Raw genomic sequence first — 9,107 nt, 5'->3', positions numbered from 1 at the left:
CGGGCCTGCAGCCGCCGCTTCGCTGCAGCCCCTCAACGGAGTCAGCTGCGGCCGTCAAGGGAAGGTAGCAACCCCCTGCCCGTGCAGGGCGGCCACAAGGGGCGCGGGATCGGGCCCAGCCCGGCGAGGAGCCCTGGGGGAGGAGGGACGATAAGGCTTCCAGGGCCTCCTGCTTCCCGAGCGCCTCTCCTGCCGAAGGCTCCCACAGCAGCTCAGAGACCGTGGGACGTGTTTTATCTTCGCTCGCTACGCAGTGGAGGCCCTCTCCCCCCCCACCCCCCCCCCCCCGGCTTGGGTGGAATGGCAGGAGACGATAAGGGCAGAATTTGGCGCGCCCACCGCTAAAGTGCAGCCGTATCTGGGGTGGAGCGCGGTGGCTGTTGACCAGCCCACAGCAACGCTGCACAAGCTTTCGGGCAGTAAATGAAAACGAAAGTTGCCGATTTTCTCTCTCTCTTCCACTCCCGTTTATTCAAAGTCTTTAAGCAATTGCACATATGGTAAATACAGCAGCTGTTCAGAGCTCAGCAAGTGCTTTCACTGTGACTGAGGAGCAGATTTTAGAACCTGTTTTTGCCAGGAGAGGGACTGTTAGAGTAGACTTCAGTGTCATTTTTGACCCTTTCTGAAAAGTACCCCAGGGGATAGTATCAGTCACCCCTAGCTAGTGGCTACAGTTGTGTCACATACCCTTGGGACGGGGCGGTGGTGGAAAGAGGAATCTAATCCTGTGATGATCATGGAGGTTGGAAAATAAGGGCTAGGGATGACCAATCACTTATTCTGATTACAGTTAAATTAACTGCATTAGTAAACTGCGCAAGCCAGCAGCTGCTGTGGATGCTGTGATGAGCCTGACGTAACCAGCCTTGTGCTTTACAGCCAAGCAGCTCCATCAGTGAGGAAAGTAAATCAAGGTTTTGTCTTAAAAAGCTACCCAATCTCACCACTTCTGGGGTTTGACGTAACACCTGTCATCATGGTATCTATGTGCCACACCAAAACCCTGAACAAAAGGTGTTTTGCCTCTCCCAATTGCAAAGGAGCATGAGTGCGTGTTTGATTGGACAGTATCAGTTCTGAGGAAGGCTTTATGGAAAAGGCACAGTTTGATCAGAACAACACCTGGTTTGGCTTCAGTCTGGTCTCTGACAGAGATCTGCCACTGGCACTGTGCCATCAGCACTGCTCTGTTCCCAGAGCCCCAAGTTATCCATCTACACAGATACTTACACAGGGCTGAGTCACAATAGGAGTGGAGAATGTCACAATAATTAATGAAAACAGCAAGGAGTCTGGGGGGACCTTAAAGCTAACAGATTTATTTGGGCATAAGCTTTCATGGGTAAAACACCTCACCTCACTTCATCTGAAGAAGTGGGTTTTTTACCCACGAAAGCTTATGCCCAAATAAATCTGTTCATCTTTAAGGTGCCACCAGACTCCTTGTTTTTGTGGATACAGACTAACACGGCTACCCCCGATATTTGACAATAATTAATGAGTGTTCCTCAGAACACCTCTGTGAGATAGGGGAGCACTAGCCCCATTGTACAGTTGGGAGACTGAGGCATAGATGGATTAAGTGACTTGCCTAAGATCACACAGGGAATCTGTGTCAAATCTGGGAATTGAACCTAGAGCTCCTGAGTGTTTATGTAGTGCCTAAACCACAAGGTCCCCCTTGTGGAATGTAGCTGACTTGGGGGATAGTGCAAAGAACGCTTTATCTTGCACAAACTAAATCCAAGTATGTTCACGACCTTGTAGATTAGGATCAGGACTTTGCACTATGCTCTGAAACAAGTGGGGAGCCACTGGTGTTCACAAAGCCTGGTTGTTGTGCGTCTGTGTTGGCCTTTGCTGCTAATGAGGTGCATGGGGTTAGGGAACAGCATGTGGACTTGCCTTGCCAAGGGAGCTGCAGGTGGTGTGTCTGTGGGGTAGCTCATCATTACTGGCCTGGTTCGTTCTTCTACCTCAACCACTGTAGCAGAAGCAGTGGATGCCCAAGAAGAGTGCTCTGCCCCATATTGCTTTGACCTGGTTCTCAGTTATACCACAAATAATTTGGTCCATCTGGAGTTCATGTGACTTAGCATTATTATGCAGGCCTGTACATAATGGTCAATAGTCTCACCTCACCCCTGGCTTCTTTTAAAGAGTATGTCTTTCCCAAATTGCATTCTTACATGGATCACAGTGTTCTTGACATTTCAGAATATTTGCTCTCCTGCTCTCACTGGAATGTGCTGTTGGGCTTCAACATCTCTGGACCCACCACATTTCACACTTTCTGATTTATCTTCAGTACTTCTTGCTTTCAGTAAAATTTGCAACCATTTCTTCCAGTTCTCTGCCAGATCCCCTGCCAGACTGAGGGATTCAGGAGACATCACTTGCTCCATTTTTGTCAAAGATTTTGTTTTCTTCTGATACCGAGTGTTAATACTGTGACCCACAGAAGTGCTGGTAAAAGACTTCTCTCTATTTCCTGGGTTATCACCTGGCCTTGTCATACAAAAGGTAAAACTTTATCACACAGCAGGGGGCAGTATCCCTAATGTTACCAAGATGACTATAGTATTACTAGGGTGCAGTGGTCCACTTCAGTGGAGATTTGCTTCATGAGTTTCTACCACTCCTCCCCACCTGCCAGATGAGATCATTCATAAGCTGTTGTGCCAATTTCCATAGCATCTCTGGTGCTGAGGATCCTGGAGCACCTCTTTGAAGAGGCAATTATTGCAACTGGCTACATGGGGGAGGGTCTGGAAATCTTTTGGGGGGTGGGGGACCATCTTTTTGTTCTGTATTTGTACACTGTGATGGGTTGGATCACAGAAACCCCCTTGGGAGCTGCCAACTGATGAGCCAAGACTACCTCCGCCCCTGCTTTCCCTGCCAACTCGGGACCCCAGCACCCTGTCTTGCTGAGCCAGACACTCTTGTCTGCTCCAGCACAGATCCAGGGTCTGAATTACTTGCCCCAAAGCTACAGGTTTACCTGAAAGCAGCTAACAAGTGTTCCTGTCTTTAACACTCAGATGCCCAACTCCCAATGGGGTCTAAACCCAAATAAATCTGTTTTACCCTGTATAAAACATAAGTTGTTCACCCTCTATAACACTGATAGAGATATGCACAGCTGTTTGCCCCTTCCCAAGTATTAATACATACTCTGGGTTAATTAACAAGTAAAAAATGATTTTATTAAATACAGAAAGTAGGATTTAAGTGGTTTAAAATAGTAACAGAACAAAGTGAGTTACCAAGCAAAATAAAATAAGACATGCAAATCTAAGCTTAATATAGTAATACAGATAATATCTCACCCTGAAAGATGTTTAAATACATTTCTTTCACAGACTGGATGCCTTCCTAGTCTGGGCACAATCCTTTCCCCTGGTACAGCCCTTATTCCAGCTCAGATGGTAGCTAGAGGATTCCTTACGATGGCTCCCCCTTTGTTCTGTTCTACCCATTTATATATCTTTTGCATAAGGCAGGAATCCTTTGTCCCTCTCTGGGTTCCCACCCCCTCCTTCTCAATGGAAAGACACCAGGTTAAAGGTGGATTCCAGTTCAGGTGACATGATCACATGTCACTGTAAGACTTCATTGCCCAGTTGCCAGCACACAGGTATACAGGAAGACTTACAGGTAAAACAGAGCCATCTGCAGTCAATTGTCCTGGTTAATGGGAGTCATCAAGATTCCAAACCACCATTAATGGCCCACACTTTGCATAATTAGAATAGGCCCTGAGAGTAATGTTTCATATTTCTAGTTTCATATACTAGAGTGGTACATTTATACAAATAGGATGATCACACTCAGTAGATTTTAAGCTTTGTAATGATACAAGAAACCTTTTGCATGAAGCATATTTCAGTTATATTAGCATATTTTCAGAAAATCATATAATGTCACATACAGCACCTAGCACAGTGGGGTCATGCTTCAGGACCATGACTCCTAGGCGCTATTGCAATATGAATAAATGATATGAACATACATGGAACCTTCTGTAGAGGTTCTTATACTGTGCTTGTATCTGAGTGCCTGCGTTAAGCAATGTGACTACTCATCTGTCCCGTGTTGTTTGTTCTCTTATCCTCTCCTCAGCAGGAGAAGCGTGTGTAGTGGAGTGTCTTGTTTTTGGTAGGTTTTGTTTTGATCTCTATATACCTCTTGCTATGTGTTTGTTAGAGAAGGCAGGTCAAAGAAACAGACTGGTCACTTGGAGCAGAAGATATAGAGGCTTGTGATGGTCCTCAGTTCCTAGGGGAGTTTATTCCACAGTCTCAGACCAGCCCCAGGAGAAAGGGCTTGCTCCCAGACAAACAAGCTTTACTCTTAGTGGGAAGATCCCAATAACACTGAAAGTCTGACCTGGCCCCTTTATTAAAGAAGACAGAACCTTGGTAATTAGCAACCAGGAGAGAATGAATCTCAGGTGCTTTCGAATGCACTTTGTTAACTATCCTGTACAACTGACTAATGAAGGACCCAGAGTCCCTGGGCTGCTTTGTATCCAAGGAAACAGAGCAAGGGAAACAGAGACACACCCATCTTCACACAGAAGGCCTTGGCTTGTGCAAGATGTGTGTGCATGGGCTTTGTTCTCCTTCAGTTTACCCTGGGCCACAGCTACAGTTCTCTCCTAAGGAACAGGAGGTCACATTCTGAAAGGTGAGCTTGGGTCTGGGCTATTTGCTTATCATTTTGGTGATACTAGAATAATCCAGGTGAGATTGGAATGAGCTGGGAGGGTATATGGGTAGGATAGCCCCCAGGCATCAACACAGAATGTGACACTCTCCATCTGATTTCCACCCTCCTTTGCATTTCCAAGAGCCCTCCCTACATCATCCCCATTAATGTATTTGTGTGCTTTAATCTCTGATCTTTTAATCACTCCCTTGGAGGAGTCTATTCTACTCTACTGTCTGTTTGCTCTGACTGGTAAAGCTGGACGGCATATTAGGTGACAGTTAGATGTGAGCAGGACTCCTCTGTTCCAAACGCTGGGCAGTGGAATTGCAGGGGGTCGGGTCATCTACTGTATTTCCCCAGGCTTTGGTGCTCTGACAGTTGATTTATGTCTCTCTCCGTTCTAGTTGTGCCATAGCCTGCTTATGACAATCACATTCTACTAGGCTGGAAATAATCGGTTTAGCTGTAGGATCTGATCCCCAGGTACACGTGTACACAGGTACAGGTGTTTAATGTGGCTGGCATGCAGTTAGGTGGCTGAATGTTTATGTAGGTCAAAGAACATGCCCTAACTATGGACTTGTTTACACCTGGAGTTATTACTGATTAACTTTCTGTGTGAACACTGTTATTCCAGACTAAGAATGCCTTGTTCCTGTTTAGCTTCACCCAGTGGGTTAGATAACTAATGCACATGAGCTATCTCACTGTAAAATCGTAGTAGATACAAGGCTCTGTAGTTCTCACTGCAGTGTAGCTAGGCAAGCTCAAGGTGGGTGGAGTGGTATAGTGTTGACCTTCCCTAGTTACATCATGGTGAAAACCGCCTGCCCCTTGTCTCCCCTGGGATTTTACAGCAACATAACAACATTAACAGCCCCCCCCTCCCCCCCCCCCCAAAAAAAAAAACCAAAACAAAAAACAACCAGTATGTGTGTTTTGGTAGTGAAGATGAGCGCATGTCAGGCAAGTTCTAGAAGAAACTAGCTTTGTACTGATGTGGCCTCCTACAGTCTTGGGGGAATTTGGATGGAAACACTCATGTTTAGAATCCTGAAACCGGGTTGTTTGTCAACATTATCTGTTGGGATTTAAGGTTTGTCTCTCTGTAATGAAAGGTGATCTGCAAAGAGGAAAACAATACAGAGTTCTGCTTCTTCCCGGGGCCCCCTTTTTTGTGTTCCAAATGCAGACCTGCTTGTGCTTTACCATAGAGGTCCAGGGCATATCTAGGCTGGAAGACAGTGTGTCACCTCTGCAATGGGAGGTGTGATTGCTGCACAGGTACGCATACCCAAGCTAGCTTGGATCTAGGCAGGATGAGTCCTTGCTGCAATGACAGCACCATGGGCTTCAATGCAGGCTGTACAAACCCATCCAGGATTCTGGCTAATTACTCCGGTGGCTAGCCTATGCTGCTGTGACATCACTGCTATTGGTACTCATGCTAGTTAGATTAAAGCTACCTCTGGTTTGGCTGCATGAGGCAGTCACACCATGTGATTACAATGGGCACCTATCCTGAGGTGACTGGAGAGCTAGGAAAATGGTGATATCCCAAGCGAGTGACAGCTGAGCAACTGAGAAACCAAGGGATTTTTTGTCAGACTGGTGACATCTCTTTGGCTGAGACTCTCAAAGCTGTGCAGAACATGTAGCCCCACACCTGTGATTAGTTTCAATGGAAGAGGTGTAGCTAAGTCTGTCCCCTGGGTATAGCCACCAGTGGCCAGCTGCCAGTGTAACCATCAGAGCAAACCCCTCATGCAAAGCCATGATTTGACAGATACTGTTTCATTTCAACATAGCCACAGACTACCTCAGTTGCCCCCCCCATCATAGTCTAAGCAGTTCACACCTTCTCTCACTAACTCTAGCATTGTCTGATTCGTTATGAGACTTTCTCAGTTTTAAAAGTTGCAGTTCCTGACTGCCAGCCCCATCATCTCAACCTGCCCTTCTGAAAGCCAAGTCGGACTCTCTCTTGCCTGTGCTGTGGCATCACTGCTACAGTGCTGCAAGTTGTGCTCTGCTCCACGGTTACATTTAGCCTTCAGATCTTAACCCTTTTGGTCCCAATACTCTTAAACATAAGAAAATATTTTGAGGTCTGCTCAGACTGAGTTGGCTTTTATTTATTTTTGATTGGTCTCCTCACAACTAGAAACCTCCAGAGAAGCTTAACTCGATGGCAGAGCCATGGGCAGGGGGAGGGAAGGGAAACCATTATAGATGAAAGAACAAAGCTTCCTCACCCCGTGTGTGAAACCACAGCCTTCTCAGTTTTAGAGTAGCTGGCGATACGTGCTCTCCAAGTCCTTGCAGTTCTCATTTCAGTTCTTCTTCTGCTCTTTGCTTTCAGTAGGAAGTGCTCAGCTACTGTTGTCCAAAGCCTTCCAGCCTGGGTTCTTGTAGATGCTTTGGATCAGCTTCCAGGCCAGCAGGTGTGTGGCTGAACATTCTAGACTTGTGAGGCATGGCCATAACCCAGGAAGCTGTACTTTCTCTTTGTAGCATGTTACAAGGATGAGAAACTGGTCCCCCATAAAGATCACTCTTACAAAGTGAATCTTGCATAGATGAGAGGGATGTGGCTTGGGAGACTAAATACCTCACTTTACTCACAAACTAGTACAGCAGCCACAGTGCAGGGCCACAAATGTGTCTTAGCCCTAGGTTTAACAGGAAGTGGCTGCCCCAGGGTAAACTCAGGCTGCATGCACAGGCTTCATTCCTTGGCATCTCTGAGACCAAGAAGCGGGCCTGCAGTGAAGTGTAGTTTGTGTGGAGACCTGTCCTTCTAGGAATTGGACTGGAAATGAACTACCTTCAATCACACAGGCCACCAGATAGCCACTGGATGTTCATGAGCTTCAAGCACTACTTCCCACTTGGCATTTCCCAGTCTGGCTTTGCAACAGCAGCATAATGAGACCCAAAGTGTTTGTAGGGAATGCAAGTTACATACCCATGAGACAAAATAGCAGTGCCATCTAGAGGTAGCTTGTTGTAGCAACTGCAAGTGACATGGCATTTTGTCAGGATTTTGCAACTTTCACACCTATAAACAGATGTCAGACCAGCTTCCCCACTCAAAATCGGTGGAGTCACTCCAGGGATGAATTTGACCTGTTATGTTCTTCCAAATCTATCTTCCTCATATTGTTTTGGACACCTCTTTGCAAGAGTCTGTGGAGAGTCCAAACCACTCTCTAACCGTCCTGTGTGCTGTTTAGTACCAGCTGGCTAGGAGGAATGCTCACATCCCTCTTACCCTTCCCCCCCCCCCCCCGCAACAGGAATTTGCCCTCTGGGCAGCAGCAATGTGTTTAATCATTCATAAGTCATCTGGGCTTGCTGTAAGGCTGTACTTGCCCTGGGCAAACTGTCTGTCATTCTAGTTCCTGAATACTTTGAAGCCCCAACCAAACCACCTGTTCTGGCTATACGCTAGAGATCCCTTGATATGTTCCTTTTACAGCAGCTGCTGCTGACATAAAAGCATTGCCCTGTAACAAGCAGCATGGACCATTTGCTGGCATTCCCGCTTTAGAATAGGTGTCTGCTCTCCTTGAGGCCACTGCTGATAGCTAATGTCTAAGACCAGCTTTCCCATGCATAAATCTAAGTTTGGTAACTATGTACCCACCAATTCAACTGCAGTCCTGACTCTGACCCTGTTTGAAATTCTTTGTCCTTTAAATATCAGCAGAATCCAGCTTCTTAGCATTAAGGGGGAGAGGTGGGCATAATTACTCTGTCATTAATGTACTATGAATTTATGTGGACAGATGGTGAAGCATGATAACTTGCCTGCATTCTGAGGGTTGAACTGATGGCTAACTAAAATTGGGAAGGAATTTTTCCTTTTTCCCCAGAGCCATGTTGATGGGAGCACAGGAATTCCTATAAAGCAATGTGTGTTAGGATGAGGTGGGTATTCTATGCAATCTCTTCCCTGCTTCTGCAAGGAAAGCCAGGCCTTGGCCTCCCTGTTATTAAAAAATACCAAAATACTTGGCTGATATCTTCCATTCAAAATGTTGACATTACTCGAGTGTGTTCAGGGAGGTTCCAGCATAGGCTCCCTCACTGCCCAGCCCCACTCTTCCTGTCTTAACTCAGCTTACCTCCTTCTCTAGCAGCAAAGATTAGGAGGTTTCATTCTTCCCCATCCATTCAACGTTATGAAGGCATCTTACCCAAAGTGAGGGCCACAGAGCATCCAGCCAACTTTCAGCAGCACTGACAGGCTCTTCAGAGCTCTGTCAGATATCAAAGAAAGTAGCCATGATGCAGAAGCAGGGTGTGCATGGAAGCACCGTCCCCAAACTTGATGCTGCTTGTGACCAGCTCTACCAGAGTGAGGTAGCCAGTACTCCTTTCAG

The 9,107-nt window shown here is 46.4% G+C and overlaps 1 protein-coding gene across 1 annotated transcript in view; it reads left to right on the top strand.

The window, feature by feature from the left end:
* Nucleotides 1–40: 40 nt before the first annotated feature.
* The window catches only part of XRCC6 (X-ray repair cross complementing 6), a 48,082-nt gene continuing 39,015 nt past the window's right edge, over nucleotides 41–9,107 (top strand). Inside the window, exon 1 of the mRNA XM_050953997.1 lies at nucleotides 41–64. The gene's annotated coding sequence lies outside the window, so the exon portion shown is untranslated. The remainder of the gene's footprint in view (nucleotides 65–9,107) is intronic.

Source organism: Gopherus flavomarginatus, chromosome 1 (assembly GCF_025201925.1).
Source record: "Gopherus flavomarginatus isolate rGopFla2 chromosome 1, rGopFla2.mat.asm, whole genome shotgun sequence".
In the NCBI taxonomy this organism is placed as follows: domain Eukaryota; kingdom Metazoa; phylum Chordata; order Testudines; family Testudinidae; genus Gopherus; species Gopherus flavomarginatus.
The sequence above is the reverse complement of the archived record's forward strand: the minus strand, read 5'-3'. Positions and strand labels throughout refer to the sequence as shown.